Genomic DNA, 19,245 nt, shown 5'->3' on the forward strand with positions numbered 1-19,245 from the left:
ATCGCAGACATCTCTCTCTACTTCCAAAATAATAGCGCGTTTCTCTCTCTACTCCCAAAATACTCTACACTCTCCGATGTTCAAAAAACTAGATATATCTTCAACGTAAAGCTGCAATTACACTCGAATTTTGGAGTTTGTTGATTAATTTCAACAATTCGATGTATGCTTAAGCAAAATTCAGAGGTATTACTCACGATTTCTTGAGTTTTGTGGTTTTTTTTTTTTGCTAAATTAGGTCTAAATTCAACAACATCCGTTGTAAGTGATTTTTTATGTTTTTTTTTGCATAATTATTACTTTTTTTTGGTGAATTTTGGATTTCCTATTTGTGCGAAACTCCAGAGATCTTGTGAACGAATTTTGAATGAATTCTTAGGAATATTATCGCATTTGAATTTTGTGTGATATTTTAGCATTGTTAGTGTTTTTGCTACTAATTGTGTGCGAATCTTCAGATAGTTTGTGACGAATTTGTTCAAATTTCTGCGGATCTTAGATATTCTAATTTGTGGACTAAATTATTTGAATTTGGAGAAAAATAGCAAATTAATTTTTAGCTCAAAGCCTAGCAAATTACTTAATTCATTGAATCTATGATGCTCAACTTATGTTTTAGAGATTGAAGGAAATATTGAATTAAATGATCCAAAAGTAAAGCAAAAACTGAAAAATGTAAATAGAAATGATCCAAAAGTAAAAAAAATTATCGACAGGTTCTGGTTGGTGGGCACTGTAGTCTGTAGGTGACTTGAAGCAAGTTGATCAGGTCGAATTTGTGCTATTAGTTTCGATTTCAGTCAAGCTGCTTGTTGGTTGTTGACCTGGTTGTGCACAGTCTGTTGTTGGTCTGCAATGGTTGCAGAGCTGTTGTAGCTTGCTATTTTGTTTTGTAGGGGTCTGCGTCATGTTTGGATAGAAGTTTGTTGTTGGTATGGGTGGTCTGCTTTCAGTGTTGAGTTGTGTTCCTGCTGGGCAGCTGATATGGTCTTTATAACCGTTGTCCACAGTGATATGTGTGTGTGTGTGTATGCGTATGTGTGTGTATGCGTATGTGTGTGTTTTATTGCTATGACAGTCGTCTGTGTTTTAGTTGGGGTTGGTGTTTAATTTTTCTGCAGTTGTGTGTGTTATTGATAGAAATCCTCAATGCAGATCTGCTTCCGAGTTTGTTGGTATACCTAAACTTAGTCGCCAGAGATTCGAATTTCAGGGCATTGAGATTTTGTTTGTGAGATTTACTTTTAAATTAGCTTCATTTACTTTTCTTAGGTATTTATCTACTTTTGGAAATGTGATTCAACTTGAGATTTTGGTTTATGAGAATTACTTTAAATCAGTAAATCAATTAGACTATTAAGTATTGAAGAGAAAATCTGGCCAAAAGTATGATGTTTGGATTCTTGGTGTCAAAAGTAAACTACCTATTTATAAAAGTAAATTACACCTCTATAAAAGTAAATCTAAATCTTTAGAAAATTTGATGAGTTCAATTTCGTTGTAAGGTTCCATTAGTATATGCAAACGTAGGTGAATTCTTGATCAGTATCACAGACTTCCCTACACAACAAGAGCAAGCCAGTAATCCTATGCAAACATCTCAATAGTGCATTCTGGCTATTCGAACTCACCTCTGACCGACTGCTAGAAGTCCGAGACCGAACTTTCAGCTTATTGTTTCGAGTTAACCCTGACAACCTTTTGATCATCAGTAAGCTCTTCGTCATGGCTATGTTGTTGTTCCAACTGTTGGAACTTTCCACTTGTTGATCTTGTTGAGAAGTTATCACTCTCCTGATCTATTATGCCACTGCTGATGTGCTTATCAACAGTAAAGACAACGATCTCTCCATCCTCTGCCTTCTTCACAACAATCTACGAAACATATTAGGATTTCCCCACAAGAGTCTTGTCTTTCCTGTAGTTTATGTCATCAATGAATTAATTGACTTTTATATTAGTTCCATTTACTTTACGGAGTTATTTATTTACTTTTGAAAATGTGATGCAACTTGAGATTCTGTTGTTTATGAGGTTTACTTTTAAATTAGTTTCATTTACTTTTCTTAGTTATTTATCTACTTTTGAAAATGCGATGCAACTTGAAATGTTTTGTAAAAACCTATTAGCTCAACTGGTAGAGCACTATGCAGTTGCATAGAGGATGTAGGTTCAATTCCTACACAGGTTAACTCAAAAGTAAATACAAGAAACTAAAAACTAAATCAAAATACCTCAAAAGTAAATCATAATAACTAAAAAGTAAATCAAACTAACTAAAAAGTAAATCAAAATGGTTAGATGCGGCAATTGCTATTGATCGAGCAAAGAAACTCCAAGTCATTAACTTTCATCATCAATCTACAAACTGATCCAAATTATAAGAAACAAGTATATGCTCGGAGGTCAAAGTAAAGGTTTTTGGATTAAAAGTAAGTAAAACAATACAAAAACTAAATAATAAAAGTAGAAAACTAATTAGCCAATACATAATAATTAAAATGTAGAAAGTAGACCAAACTTCTTATATGGAAAGATCCCTGGGGAAATTTCATCTCTGACAAACCTTCAAGGTATTGTACTTGATGATAACAAGTTTAGTGGTGAAATCCCTGATATACTGGGTTCATTTCCTGCTCTGAATGCTCTGAGTTTGATCAACAACTCTTTCGATGGGTCGTTACCAAAGAGTTTGGGTAAATTGAGTGGTCTCAGAGTCTGACACTTGCAAATAATGAGTTTCCTGGAGAAGTACCTGATCTTAGGGGACTGAAGAACCTTGAAATGCTCAACCTGGAGAGTAACTCGCTTGGACCTGATTTCTCTCATCTTAAGAAATAATAAGTTTAGATCTGGTATTCCTGCTCAAATTGAGTCATATTATCAGCTCAAAAACCTGGACATTTCTTCAAATAAATTTATGTGGTCGTTTCCTATGTCGTTGTTATCCCTGCCCTTGATTAACTATCTGAACATAGCAGGACACAAGTTAAATGGAACTCTGTATAGAAAAATGTCATGCAATTATGCACTTAAATTTGTGGACTTGTCATCCAGGAGACTTGCCTGACTGCCTTGAATCAAAGTCTAAGAATTAAATTGTTATAGGATTAAGAGGAACATAAAAAATCAAAAGTAAATAATATTAACTCAAACGTAAATTAAAAAATCTCAAAAGTAAATTAAAAAAACTCAAAAGTATCTGTACAACATAGAAACTCCGAGTATTGGAGTAATGGAAGCCAAATTAAAGGTTTTCAAACTAAAAATAAACAAACAATACAAAGAGTAAAGATTAACCTACGTGGGATTCGAACCCACATCTTTTGCGCTTTTGCAAAATGCTCTTCCACTTGAGCTAGTAGGATATTATCTAAAGATAGACTCGGGGGAATTAGAAAGCATTCACAACTCAACTCAACAATGACAGCAGAACCACACGAAAAAACAAGAGCAGCAACACAACTCAACTCAACTCAACAATGACAGCAGAACTGCACGCCAAAAGCAGGCACCAGAACATCCAAGCCAACAGAAAGCAGATATTAGCAGACCACAACACCAAAAAAAAAACAAGCAGCCGGGAAGCATCATCAACTGAAAACCTACTGAAACCAAAATAGAAACAGCTACAACACCCTTGTAGAACCACAAACTCCTCACAACACCTAACTACAGAAGCTCAACAAAATAGACAACAACTTGAACCAATGTACCAACTGCAAACAACATCTCAAACCTGACTTTTCAGCTCATAAAACCAACTGCAATTAGAAATCGAGTGCTAGCTGAAGTTGGCACTGCAAGATCAGCTTGAACCAAGTCAAGCAACTACTGACTAGAATTTACCAAGGGGTGTGCTATCTATGCATCGTTATCATGATCGTAGAATTTTACTGATCCACATTTTAAAGAAAAACATAAACAAACTACATAAAAGAAGCTGAACCAGCAACCTATAGTTCACGACTAACATCAGCAGAATAACCATAAAACTGCACCATACCCGAGTGCAGCAAAAAACCAAGACCAAAGTCAATGGATCAAAACATAGACAAACAAAACAACACTTACAATCTTAACATATTTATCTTTTTCCTTCTGGCCATGTTTCCCTTGTCTACGCATTGGATTACCCTGATTATCGTCTTCTTTAGACAAGAATCCTAGATGTTGTGAACAACTACATCAGATTTAGATGTAAAAAGCAACAACAAAGCGAATGAAAATAACTTGAGGAACAAGGCAACAACCAACAGGGAGAAGGTGAAACAAGAAAACTGGATGGAATACAAGATTTTTCCAGTAGCAGCTAGTGATCTTGGCATTGATCGTGTATCATTTTTGGAGAACTCTCATAAGTGCCACTCAATTAGATCTCTCCATCTCACTCTAGCCAGGACAATGTACATAACAAATTCATCAAAGATTTGTATGCTAACCATCACAAACTAATGCAACCTATCAACAGCCAAGGTAAAGCTCGCCTCCCCAGCGACATAGGCTTAGATAGTTAGAGCAACATAAAACCTTAATATTGACAAAAATCACCAAGCTAAGAAAACTGAAAAAAAAACTAATAAGAACAAGGAAACGAAATTCATTAAAAGCAAGTCAAATTTAATTTCATTAATTACCTGATAAAGAAATCATTAATAGGACCGAAACACAACTAAACCATATTGCAAGTGCTAAAAGCAGAGCTGAATACGCCCTATAAACTCAGTACCATAAGCATATCCACATATGCATAACAACACATCATTCTTCCAAGTAAACAATGAAAGTGGCAACACCCTAGCTTCAATAATTTAGTTCAGCTAATTCCCTAAGAATTTCAATAATTTGCAGATGAATTTGGGTTTTGATTCAAATTTTGCGAAAATACTGAACAAAGAATTCTCGAAACCCTAACTTTAAATATTGAAATCGTACTTGAACAAATTTCGAACCCTAAGTTTAGGAATCAAAATAGCGAAAACTAACAGAAAATTGAAAGATTGAATACGTACCTGGCGAATTGAAAGAGAGAAAATCGCAAGAAGAAGAAAAAATTGTAGGAACAACGAAACTTGAACATTGAAGAACACGAAGTCCTGAAAATCAAACATTGAAATGAGGTCGAACGAGAGGTTTTGCAAGAGGAGAGAGAAAAAGAAAGGAAGAGAGAGAACGAAAAACTGAAAATCAGGAATTTAGGAGATGTCATTCAAATCTGCAAAATTACCAATTTACCCTTATTATTTTGCGTTGGTCGGGCGAGATAAGGGCCGTTGATTCAATCGATCCGAGGGCTGAGATTAGTTCTCAGTTCTCATCTTAAGGGGTGGTTCTCACGGACAGAAGTTACCCTGCTAATCTCTTTCTCAGAAATGGTCAAAAGATTGCAGGAGTTGGGTTATCAGGCAAGTCTGAATCCTTTATAAACATGTATTTACTGTCATTGAAGACATACATGTAAATTCTCTGTTTACATTTCTCAAATGCAAGGCCTACCTTTGGGAATGTAGTCTATGCAGTTGATCTTCAGGTTTGGCTAGCAGTTACTCCGAAAGTAAACTAAGTATCTGCAATAGTAAACAAAATCTCTCTAAAAGTAAATTAAATAACAATGAAACATCAATAATAATTTTCTCTTAAATGTTATATGAAAACCTATTAGCTCAAATGGTAGAGCACTATGCATATGCATATGGGATGTAGGTTCGATTCCTGCATAGGTTGTTTTCTAAAGTGAATTAAAAAAACCTCAAAAAAAATACTTCTAAGTAAATAAAAGCAACTCAAAAGTAAATCAAAATAAATAAAAAGTAAATCAAACTAAATAAAAAGTACGGAGTATATAAATAACTTAAAGAGTAATTCATGATAAATAAAAAGTAAATCAAAATATTATTAAAATACATATACAATTAGTATACATTAAACTAAAAAAAAGAGTTACAAAATTTATTCAAAAGAAAAACATGGAATACAAAAGTAAAGAAAATGATAGTATATAAGTAAATGGAATTGCTCCAAAAGTAGATTGAATTGTTCGAAAAGTAAATTGAAACTGCTTACCTGCCACTTTCGTTCTCATCGATTTGATTCAAAGGCAAAGAATGTTTATCTCTTTTCTAGGTTCGACATGATTTTCCTTTTTTTTAATTCGGAAGTAAAAAAAAAATCCTAACACTTGCATATATAACCTACGTGGGATTCGAACCCACATTTTTGCGCATTTGCACAATGCTCTACCCATTGAGCTAGTAGGCTAATGTTTTTAAATAAAATAAATGAAAGTAAAGAAAATACCAATAAAAGTAAATCAAAGCAGTTTAAAAGTAAAGGCTTTGATTGTAAAAGTGTGAACAAGCACCAGATTTCGTCAACAAGAAGTTGCTGCAAATCTGCAAAACCGAGTTAGAAGTTGGGGTGAATCAATTTTCTGTTGGAGCTCATCAAGCTCAGGAAAGGAGAGAATGTAGTACCAGCTGACTTTCACTAATTAACCCATCCCACATTGACAAAGACCCACATGGTCACAAATCAAATGGGTGTGCCTATATCGGTTGCTACTGCACCCACCCACCCTTCTCCACCCTTCTCCACCCAACCAGATGATTATACCGTATGTTCTAAGCCTGGGTGGTGGAGCTAAAAAACGTGCAAAGTAAATTAGTAAGACTCAAAAGTAAATAAACAATTAGTAAAAGTAGATTAATTAAATTTAAAAGTAAATATTCTAAATGATATATCTTGGACTTGCAAGAGATGGTTGCTAATTGGATGGATGCATCAATTATGTTTTCTATACTTTGATCACTTTAATTTGCTGCTTTACTGACTTTAGCTCGATGGTGTATTGGTGTGTATCAACATATTGTGTACAACTTTTATTTTGATGTGCCATTCTGTTCTTTCTAGAATATCTACCGATTTTAGTTGCAGATTGTATTAATCACATTCAACCATAAGTTTTCTTTCCACTCTTGCTTTATAGTTAACTAAGCCCTGGATGAGATACGTGCCTTTGCTCCTGTTTGAAGATATCTGTAAAATGAAAAGCTAAAGGCAAAAGTAGAAGCAGAACAGGGCCAAAGCAATAGAAAGAGATTCCAAAGAATTTTGAGACGGAAATTCAATGGATCGATGTCAGTAGTCTCAGTATTTGTATTAGTTGTGTGCAATTCTTAGTCAATTTTATACTCAACTTTGCATTCTTTCCCACAATTTCGTATAGAAAGAAAGGATAGAGAGTACGGAATATCTATTAGCCTTTATACGATAATTCTCTCCATCCTTTTATTTTGACTGGAAACCTTGGTACTCAGTTCAGTTCTCGTTTATTACAAGGACATACCTCCGTTAAACTCTGATCCTTGCACGTGAGGACATAGTCCTACGTTATGAATCTATTGTCATATGAAGATCAATCAACCTTAGTTTCAGGCTCCTTGGTTTTCTGCTTGCCCTTCCTATTTCTTCCCTGTTCAGATTCTGGTTATTTAAATGTAGAAAAGATAACTTGTGATAAATAAGAAGCATAAAATTTACTCACACTATATCAACAAAGAAGCGCAGCTAAAAATCTACAAATAGAACAACACTAATCAAGCGAAAAAACAAAACAAAATGAGACTACTAATTTACTACTTTAATTAATTATAAAGCACCCTGCAAACAATCACCTATTAGCACACAATCAGCCAGCCACTCGACTACAATCCTCATGACCCGCCTGCTTGCAATCTTTAGCTTTCCTAGCCAACACCTAACGAACACCTAATAAACAAGCAACAAGGTCGATGTTGTGTTGATTTACCTCGCCTCAACTTGAGCTACGACCGTTTGATGCAACAATGACTAGTTTTAAGAGTAGCACTATGATCAAATGCAGGCAAAACGTCAAGCTAAGGAGAACAAAACTCTCCCTGGCGTTAACCATAATAAGCTTGAGAAAACACCGGTCAAGAAAATCTGTGAAGCTCTCATTTTCGGAGCAGGAAAAATGAGACTATTCTCAAAATGTTTCTCCTATTCCATAGGTGCCACAGGCAACCAAAACTCTATTTTCAGGGGAAAATCATGGCTCAAAGTAAAAGCAAATCAATCATTCCAATACAAACACACAAAGGAGGAAGAATTAAAAATTTTGGGCTACTCATGGAAGGTGAAAATGTAGATATAGCAGTACATAATTTGTCGTTCATTTATTTTAGAAGTAGATAAAAATCTCAGAAAAGTAAACAATACAACCTATGAAAGTAAACAATCATAAAATAGGGGAATGTACAAATATCAAGCCAAACTCCATTCTTCTCATCTCACAACCTTGTAAAACTGAAGTAACAAAAACTACATATTATTTTATCATTCAAATTTTTTACCATCAATCTTCTGTAATAAAAAACAAAAATATGTAAAAAAGAAAAAACAGATTAAAACCCTAAAAATTAGAATGCTAAAAAATCAACATGTGAAAACCCCCAAATTTAGATATTATAATCGCAATCAATGGTACAAATTCGCAAATTTAATAGCATAAATTAATTCCAATACTTGTTCAATTAAACATTAATTCAACCAAAAAAAAACTGATACCCTAAAAAATTGACAAATTTTCGATACAAATCAGAACTTAAATCCAAAAAATCGAACAAATTAATACCTGAAGTTCACTCAATACCTGCGCGACTTGAGAGAGATGAAATCGCAAGAAGGTTAAGCAATTGCAGGAACAGCGAAAATTGAAGACATTGAAGAAGATGAAGTCGGTTGAGAGGATTTGCAGGAAGAGAGAAAAATCGAAAGGAAGAGAGAGAAACAAAGAAAGGTGAAAATCGAGAAAGAGGGGTTGTCATTCAAATCGCCAAAATTACCAATCTACCCTTATTTTTTGATTTTTTCGGGCGAGATAATGGCCGTTGGATTGAATTGATCAAGGGCTGAGATTAGTTCTCAATTCTCATTTTAAGAGGTGGTTCTCACCAGATCCTGATTCTATATATATAGAACCACAAGGCCCAAAAAAGTCATAATATCCAATCAAGCCAGCCTAACTGACCCATGGCTCAAGCCTAGGAAGTAGGCTTGGACCTTGGTGTTCAAACAACATAAAGGCACGACCCTAATTGGGAAAGCCCATGATCTATGGCCCAATTTATAAAAGGCCCATGATTGACGGCCAAAGGACACGTGTCCCAAATCCCCAGGGGGGCACGCATCCCACAGATAGGGTTGAGGGATCACTTTCCGAGAAACCCTAGCCCTATAAAAGGCTCAGATCCCAAGGTAAGAGGCAATCAATTCATTCCCACCAACCTCAAACTATTTTTGCTCTGCCTTCTCTCTACAAATTACTTCTCTCTCTAGCTTATACTTACTTAAGCATCGGATGGAATATTCCGACGGGAATATTCTTGTTTTGCAGGTTGCCAAAAGTTCGTGCCAGCTCATACTTGATACCTCCGAGGAACGCGTGACACATCATCACCGTAAAATATCCCACAACAATATATATATATATATATATATATATATATATATATATATATATATATATATATATATATATATATATATATATATATATATATATATATATATATATATAGTCATAATTATATTTACTGTGAGAATGTGCATACTCCGTATTATGTATATACACCTTGTGATGTTTGTAAATACTATTCTCTCTTATGTTCAAGTCAGTTCATGTTTTTAATTATTTGGTAATTACTGAATGATAAATAGGAAGTCTTAAAATGTAAATTAATTATAATATTTTAGGTAACTCTAGAGTTGAAAGTGCATAGAAGAAATATGCAAGGCCATAAAAATATCTCATATGTGAGTCATGCGACGTTACACCGAGTTTAAATTATCTATTACAAACTTGATATCACTTATTTCGGTGTATACAGTGAATAATGATGCATAAGATAGATGAGGAGTCTCATAGTATTAATCTTATACAAGATGGGGAAACAAACACATTGATAGTGCCTAATAGGTACTTCACGTAAAAAAATTGTAACTACTAAAACACATTTCTGAATTGAAGTTCCAATTAAATATTACACAATTTGAATGAGCCCAAATAATAATCTACCCTTAAAACTCAATAATGTGTCGAAATGATTAAGTTCAAGCACAATACACTTTTTTTTTAAGAGCTAGAAGTTATTTTACTTAAATAATTTTGTAACTCCAAATTAAGAAACGAGAAGTCCCAAAGTATTTGGTAACTCCTAACCTAATTTGGGAGTCCCAAAATTAAATCTTAAATCATTTAATTAATTAACCATAAATATATTACACATATATAGTCATAATTTACTATTTGAATGCGCATATTACATATATACACCTTGTGAAGTTTGTAAATATTATTATCTCTTATGTTCAAGTAATTTGATATTATTATTTGGTAAGTCCAAAAACATAAACAGGAAGCCCCAAAATGTATATTATATATCAAATTTTAGGTAACACTAGAGTTGAAAGTGCATAGAAGAAATATACAAAGCCACAAAAAACTATCAGATCTAAAGAGCTAGAAGTTATTTTACTCATTTCTTAAGAACTAGAAGTTATTTTACGTTTTTCATTTAGTAACTCCAAATGATGAAACGAGAAGTCCTAAAGTATTAGGTAAATCCTAACCTAATTTGTATCTAATTTCAGAGTTACATAATTAAATCTTAAATAATTTAATTAACCATAAGCATATTATACTCAAGTAGAAGAATCCAATAATTAGTTAGTCACTAGTTCTTAAATGGACTTGGTCCACACTAAATTTATTGTGGACCATGCCTTAAAATAAAGTCAACAACTTATTCCTAATTTATTTTCGCATTTTAAGATTATTATGGGAAAAAAAGTATCAAATTAGTGTCGTTGATACATGTTATGCTTGAATAATGTGATTTTAAGTCACAATTAGCTTTTAAAAACATAGGGTTACTATGCTTTAAAAAATGGCTACTATGTCTAAGAATTTTGGTGTTTAATTTATTATAGTTACTATATGAACAATAAAGGTCACTATGAGTGTAAAAAAGTGCTACAGAAAACTATTGATTTTGGTTCCACACTAATATTATTGTGGACTAGGTCCACGCAAGAATAATCCTTAGTTAGTTAGCTTCATTGTTTTATGTAACGTAATTTTAGCATTAGATTTAGCTAGTTTGATTTGTCAATTAGTTATTTCTTTTACTAAGTTTTTGATTGCTGATTTTTCAATAACGTTATATTTTACAAAATAGGAATCATGAAAATTTTAGAAAATAGAAGCCACAAAATTAAATCTTAACATATTATCTTTTCCTCTAAAATATCTTTCCCTAATTAAATTTTTAATTATGTCCTCATTTTTTTGGCACGATGATCAAATATGTTTAATTTCGACTCATTTAATTTGTTAATTTTTAAATTTGTTTAAATTTTTTAAAAAATACTTCGAATCTAGGATATTTTAGAAAATAACAATTATGCCACAAAAATCAAATCTTAAAATAATTATATTTTACTCAAAAACATCTTATAATAATTATTATTTCCAAAAATTTAAATATAATTACCTCTTTTTTTTTATTAGGCATGACCAGTCAAATATTTTAAGAGATATTTATTAATTTTGGTAATTTAATATATTTAGTAATTCTAGTTTCCGTAATTTTTAAATTTCAGCTATTAAATAGTTCAACTAATTTCGGCGATTGTTTTTCAAACATTTGGTTTTAATTTCCAGAATTTTTTTTAGAAAAAGTCTCTTGCAAATTTTGAGAATTAATATTTCGGATATCTGAACGTAATTATATTCCCTCCCTTCAAAAACGTAATTATATTATCCTGAAATAAATATGAACACAAATCCTAAAATTAGTTTCAGTAATTTTGTAAACATCAGCATTTTTAAAAAAGTACCCCGTAACTAATTTTATCTACTTAATTTCATTAATACTTTTTAATTGGGTTAAATTTTTTTCTGAATTTTTTAGTTCTTTAATATTTTAAAAACATGAATCTAGAAAATTTACTCAGTAGAAGATAATTATTAGGGAACCAAAGTCAAATTTTAACATACTTATCTATCATTAAGAAGTATCGTAGCATAATAATTTTTTCGTCAAATAAATTTAAACGTAATTTCTTCTGTTGGAAAATATTTATTAAACTTTTGCTAATTCGTAGTATTAATTCTTATATTTTTACAAAATTTGATAAACTTTATGGTATTAAATATTTTCTTTTTAAAAAGAATCCACTAATTTGGTTAATTATAAAATTTTGTTGATTGTTTCTATTTTCTACACTCTGTAAGTTTTTAAATTTTGTTATATTTAAAAAATACAAAACTTGCAACTTTTGGAAAGGGCTACAAAAATAATATCTTAACATAATTATCTTTTTCTTGAATAAACAAGAACATATCTTATTTCGGTTAGCCTATAATTACTTCCTTAAATATTTAAATTTCAGCATTTATTTTTAAAAAAAAAATTATGGTTCTTTTAAAAAATAATAATAATAGTAATAATAAAGATAAAATATAAACGAGCTTCAATGGAACTTTTTTTTTTAATGATGAAGATGATCGAAATTGATTGACATTTGTTTTTGTAAGAAGGTCAGAGATGATGATGAATTAAAGAGCATGATGGTGATGATGGATGGTGATGATGGATGGTGATGAGACAAGTTTGATGATAAGGGTCGATGATGATTATGATGTTGATCTATGATAATGGTCGGTGATAATAGTTACACGTTTTTTAGGGACTAGATATTAAATAATAAAACTTAAGGCACTTAATATTAAATATGAATTAGTTAATTCTTTTTACAGTAGGAAAACAGGTCAGTAAAAAGGTAAAATTAAGTGGTCGGTTTAGATTTAATTAAAATAATCAATGGTCTAGATTTAAATTAAAAGTTAGTCATCACAGGTCGACGACCTTTACAGAAGCGTCGTTGAAAACTACTATGGTTTTGAAAAAGAACAAAGTATAATAGTTGGTTCGTGTTGGAGGAAATCCTTGTTGAGAAATCAAATGAAAAGAGTGAATAGAGAGAAATGTCCTACATTGGTAGAATATCAATCCACTCCCTTGTTTATAATAGTGTTTCTTGACCGCATTACGTGCGCATTTTTCTTAGATAGTAAATTATTTATTGAAATGTATAAATCTTGTCACCCAAATTAGAGAAAGAGGACCAAAACTCATAGTCGTCCCAAACATTTTTGAGTCCTTGTGCAAAAAAATGCCCCTTAAGATTAAAGAAATTTGCATTTTCAATAGCATATATATAACAAATACGTAGTAATGTGTACTACTTACTCTGTAAGTCATAACTGCATGAATTCGTTTTTGTTATGAGAAACTTTCTTAATGTTTATTTTATCATAAAAATAATCACTTTTTAACATTGGTAACGTAACATGAATGGACAAAAAAAAATCAATAAGCCAAATCCGGAGTATGTCCCTATTACTCCTAATAAATTTATTTAAAATCTTATGAAATTAAATAAAGTAACATATCCTATTTAAATAAAAACGGGGAAATGACCTCATTGCTACACAACTCAAAGAAATAAGCATAAGTATATACATGCTTTAACAAAACCACAATTTTCTAAGATATTTATCTTTTGGAAAGATAGTGAATAATTAAGGTAGTAGAATGGAAATTTCTAGTTAATTAACATAAATTCATTGTGTAAAATGTTTCTTAAAAAGTTACGTAATTAATTGTGATTTATTAGGATGAAGTTTCACTGTAAAGAACGAAAAGTATTGGAAAACTTTTTTTTTCTAGCGGGTAATTGCTATATATCATTAAGCAACTTTGGAGCAAAGAGAGAAAGAGTGAAGGTAGAAACGTAATTGCAACATGCATAAGGGTAAATCCTTCAAAACACTTTTCCTAAGAGAATTCTGGATTTTTTGAAAAAGGATTGTAGGGGCATGACAATCATTACACTGTTCGAAATGAGTATCTCTTGCTTTTAAAAGGTTTAGGATATTAGGGTATGGGTATGTTTCCTATTTGAGAAAATGGAAGGAAGGCCTTGGTGGGTTGCGGGCCTACTTATATTTTTTTGGTACCCTTCTTATTTGCTTAATTGGGAATCTTCTAGTCGTTACGGTAGTGATCACATAACTGTTGGAATTGATCAAGGCTTAATGGTGCATTTTTCTTTCTTAATATTTCGAGCTTATTTTTTTTTTACTTTTGTCATTCCTAAGCTTCATTACTTAATCAAGTCTTTTCGTTCAGCAAAATCACAATTCACAGAAACCGAAAATCAAACACATGCTTTCTCACTAAAATACTCTTTGTTTTATCGCCAATGGGGCTTGTCAAGGTAAATGTGTAAGCTCATGTGATTGATGGGGCTATGCTAGGCGTTGGTGCGATTCTTCGAGACCATAAAGGAAAGATGTTGGTAGCAGATACGAAGCAAATAAGTGTAGCTTGGTCGGCGAAAATGGCCGAGGCAACTACAACGAGATACAGCTTCCAACTTGCTTGACGGCTTGGCTTCGATAAGGTGTGGTTGGAAGGCTTGAATCGAGCTTATGAAAAAACCCCTGACTTTCTCTCTAAGTTTTCTCTCAGGTGTATGGTAGCTTACCGTGCACCTTCTCAATGGCAAGGAAGTCTGGATCAAAAAATCAGGGGAATAAGAATGAAAATGGGAAATCGAAACCTCGAGGACCTTCCTCGGATTCACAGGCACTAAGAACTTGCTCGATTAATGAAGTTCTTGGAGTCAAGGCGATAGGTTTTGGGATTGAAAATGAGGTGTTTACTCCAAAAGCGGGTTTGCAACATCTTCAAGTTCGAGGAGAAATGAGGTAGTCTTTCAATGAGTTTATGCAGCATATTCATCACTCGACTGGAAATGCAGGCAGAAGTCCTTAGCTAATTTTGAAGTAGGTACAATTCCTATTTTGCTACAACTTGATGAGATGAATGATAATGACTTTGATGACGAATCTAATGATACTGTGGATACAAATGAACTAATTGAACATGTATTAGATGTGATGATTGATTCGACGGAATTTCTTGATAACCCTGTTAATCCTATTGAATTGATTTTGATGACATCCAAGAGGAAGTTGAATTCTAGAATTCTGCGGTGGTGTGCTATATTGTGGGAGAAAATCCACCTATTAATGTAATGGAAGGATTTTTTAGGAGAATATGGAGGAATTTGAACGTAGGCAAGGTAGTAATGGTGAAGAAGGGTATCTTCTTAGTTCATTTTTTGACTATGGATTCAAGGGATAAAGTCTTAGCAGGACATTATTTTTTTGATAGCAAGCCTTTGATTCATAAGCCATGGGCTGTTGAAATGGACATGGAAAAAGAAGATGTGAAATCGGTGCCCATATGGGTGCAATTAAAGCTGAATTTCAAATACTGGGGAGAGAAGTATTTGTTCAAAATTGTGAGCCGGATAGGGAAGCCTATTAAGAGAGATTATGCTACATCATGTAGAGATAAACTTCAATATGAAAGAGTTATGGTGGATGTTCCAATGTCACAGAAGTTTCCTGATGAAATCTTATTCAAGAATGAAACTGGAGAGATGGCAAGGGTTAGTGTGCATTATGAATGGAGACCAACTGTGTGTTCAATATGCACAATGATTTGACATTTGGCTACTGATTGTAGACAAGGCAACACTAAGAAGGTTTGGGTTAGAAAACACACAGCTATAACACTAGTTCAGGTAAATGAGAGAGATGCAGCTGTTGAGAATGCTCCAATTATGGATCTAGAGGGGTTTCAAAGGGCTCTTAGGCCAATCAGAGTTAGGAACTCACCAGTGATTCCAACTCAAAAAACTTATACATTTCATCTTTTGGAGACTGGGGTTCAGAATGAGGCTGGAGGCATAAGTGAAACCGAGGTGATTAATGGTGGAGGGCATGAGAGAAGTGCAGCTGGAAGGGGGGACTCTTCCCACCCTCATGGATAGGATCTTATCATGGAATGTCAGGGGTCTCAATTCACTTCAGAAACAAGATCAATTCAAGAGATTCATTCATAAATATGAGGTGAGGCTTGTGGGACTCTTGGAACATAAGGTAAAGCTGTCCAATTTAGGTAAGCTTTATCAGAAGGTGTTTTCAGACTGGTGTTTTACCAGCAACTCTAGCTGTCACCCTGGTGGTAGGATTTTTTTGGCCTGGAAATCTGGATGCTTTACAGTTAACATTGTAGCAGCTTCAAGTCAGTTTCTTCATTGTCATATCACTCCTATAAGTGGTATGCCTAGTTTTCACTGCACATTTGTTTATGCTTTCAATGATAATAGTGTGAGGCAGGAATTATAGAGGAATTTGGGTATTCTTAATATTCAGAGCCCTTGGATTCTATGTGGGGATTTCAATTGTGTCATGGATGTGGATGAAAGAATAGGAGCTCCTGTTAGGCATGCTGCTTTTGTTGACATTAATAATTGCATGCATGTGTATGGTATGGAGGATATTAAGTGTTTAGGCAAACTGTACACTGGGAATAATAAGTAGTAGGGTACTGATAGGGTTTTCTCAAAACTTGATAGTGTTTTAGCTAATCATGCTTGGCAAGGGTGTCCATCTGCTGAAGCTTATTTTATGCCACAAGGTCAGTTTGATCACTCCCCTGGTCTACTGATTGTGTATCCCAGGACTGATGGAGGGAGAAAACCTTTTAAATATTTCACAATGTTAAAAACTTCTCCTGTTTTCACTGATATTATTCATGCAGCATGGAATACCCAAATAAGTAGGAGTAAAATGTTCGCTATGGTTAGCAAGCTGAAGAAAGTTAAGGCTAATCTTAAGGACCTTAATAAAACTGGGTTTACAGATGTTCAGGCTGCTGATTTGTGTGCTTATTGTTAGGGGGGGGATATCCTCTTAATGACAAGGCTTGAGTATGCCACCACGAGGCATACGTGGCAGCCAACATGATACGAGTAGTGACTGATCAACTTGTCCTTAACGGTTATGTAGGACGGTAGCGGTTACAACAAATGATTAATACGGAGCTTGAGTCAAGCAACACAGCATTAACGGCCTAATTATTCCCTTTATGGATGTTACATCTCTATGTAAGGCTATATAAAGCCTCAAGTGATTCTTTTTGTAGGATAGAAGATTACTTCCTAAGAATATACTCTTTTTTGTGCTCATACACATTACCTTCATTATCTCATTGTTATCTTGCTCGATCAATTGTTAGCACCTCCCTAAGACAAGTTCAACTCTAAGTAGAATTTGTCCAAAACAATTTGGCGCCCAACGTGGGGCTAACAATCAATAACAGCTCGATAACCCCAGTTCAAACACCATGTACGGAAACTCAAGCTCATCTAATGATGTCACTCGCGGCATTGAAGCCATGGAGCAACGCATCAGCCTCCTCCAAAGGGAGAATGAAGCTTTGCAGTCGCAGATCAGGTCTGCCACATCCATCGCAACTGGCTCCAGATTCTAGTACCGTTGAGACACCTCCGGGCTAAGTCGTTGCCCCGACCTCGACGTTGCTCCTGACCATCCCCTTCACGTGCCATTTGGCGAGCCTGGAGGTCCAATCCTCGAACAGATCCGCGAGTTCGAACCCCTAACAAGCCAGCCTCGTCCGAGTTCGGGTTGGGGTTGGCTACCTCCTCCTCCAACCCAAGCACTCCCAACAGGCACCTCGACATCTCTCACGGCTTCGACGGCCGCCCAAGCTGTCCTGCCTCAAATCGGCACATCCCAAGCTACGGCGTCTGTCCCTGTGCCGGAATCCTCCTCCAACCCGGTGTCTCGCCCGTTGCCCCCTTCAACGTAACTGTGCCTACATCGTTCCCTGCCTTGGTGCCGCCGCAGAGGCTGACACCACCTCCAGCAACTCAAGCGCCCTATAATCAACTACTTGCGCAACAAGTCGTCCAACCTGTTGTCAATCTCACCACCTCCGCACCACGAGCACCTCCCCGGATGATGGAGACTCCCCTATCTAGTCAGGCGCCGTAAGAAGCCTTTCCATACACGCCACTCCGCCCGGGTGCCATGAGAAACTATTCTATTCATAGCACTCTTATCAGGTCAGTTGTTCCGATTAGCCACGACTTTGTAACTCCTTTTCCTTATGTGACAGGTACAAATGCTGCCCAGGGGACAACTCCCACCATACAAGAGGTCATGCCGCAGTTCACCCCCAACCAGCCTCAGAACGTGCAACCACAAAAAACCTACTACCAACACCTCCAAGCTAGCCTTCCCGAAACATTCAGCCCCCTCGTCCCGGCGCTTAGCAACATCTGCGAAAACACTAACCACCAACTCCAACAGATCATGGCTATGATAAATAAAATCTCTGGAGTACCCACACCCATCAAAGAAGCCAGCCTAGACAGTTATGCCGACTCACCATACGCCGATCCCATCGACATCCCAAAGCGGTTCATCCCACCCAATATGCCCATGTACGATGGAGCCTCCGACCCAAGAGAACATATACTAACCTACAAACAACATATGATGACAACCCAGTCCCCAAGCATATGAGGGAGGCCATCCTATGCAAGGGTTTCGGCTCGACATTAGTCGGACCCGCCCTGAAGTGGTCGACCATCCTGCCAAATGGATGCATCACCTCCTTTGCACATCTTGACAACATGTTCAACCAACAGTTTGCTAGCAGCAGAGGGTTGGAGAAGCAGACAAGCGATCTATACCGCGTAGTCCAACGACCTGACGCACCCTTAAAGGATTACATAACCCGGTTCATCAAGGAGAAGGTAACAGTCCTGGAGTGTGACGTTCCAACCGCGATTGAAGCATTCTGACAGGGGCTGTATGGAGAAACAGACCTATGGAGAGATCTCATCAAATATCCTTGCAAGACATTCGAAGATGCACAAGCCAGAGCCATGGCCCAAGTCAGGCTCAAAGAAACCCTCTATTTCAGGAAAGGAACCAATGACTAAGCAAAGACAGATAGACGGCTACCCTACCCCAAGAGGAGATATGACCGCCCTGCCCCCTACTCTCGACCACAGCAAGTAGCAATAGTGGAAGAAGATGACGACATCGGTTGGAAGAACAGTCCCGACCTACCTCCAAGGATTAACGAATATTCTTTCTATGTTGATACTGTAGGTTTGATGAACCACCTGTCGAAGATGGGAAAAGCAGTGCAATGGCCGCCAAAATCCAGCAAAACCGACTCGAAGAAGGATCTTTCAAAATGGTGTGAT

The 19,245-nt window shown here is 35.2% G+C and overlaps 1 long non-coding RNA gene across 1 annotated transcript; it reads right to left on the bottom strand.

Moving 5' to 3' along the window:
- Nucleotides 1-2,316: 2,316 nt before the first annotated feature.
- Nucleotides 2,317-5,194, bottom strand: LOC110793231 (uncharacterized). The gene is made up of 3 exons (XR_008919852.1): nt 5,013-5,194; nt 3,650-4,166; nt 2,317-3,300 (listed from the first exon to the last, which is right to left on the bottom strand). It is a non-coding gene; the product is annotated as an uncharacterized lncRNA (long non-coding RNA).
- Between the last annotated feature and the right edge of the window lie 14,051 nt (nt 5,195-19,245).

The sequence above is a fragment of the Spinacia oleracea genome, chromosome 1 (genome assembly GCF_020520425.1).
Source record: "Spinacia oleracea cultivar Varoflay chromosome 1, BTI_SOV_V1, whole genome shotgun sequence".
Classification (NCBI taxonomy): domain Eukaryota; kingdom Viridiplantae; phylum Streptophyta; class Magnoliopsida; order Caryophyllales; family Amaranthaceae; genus Spinacia; species Spinacia oleracea.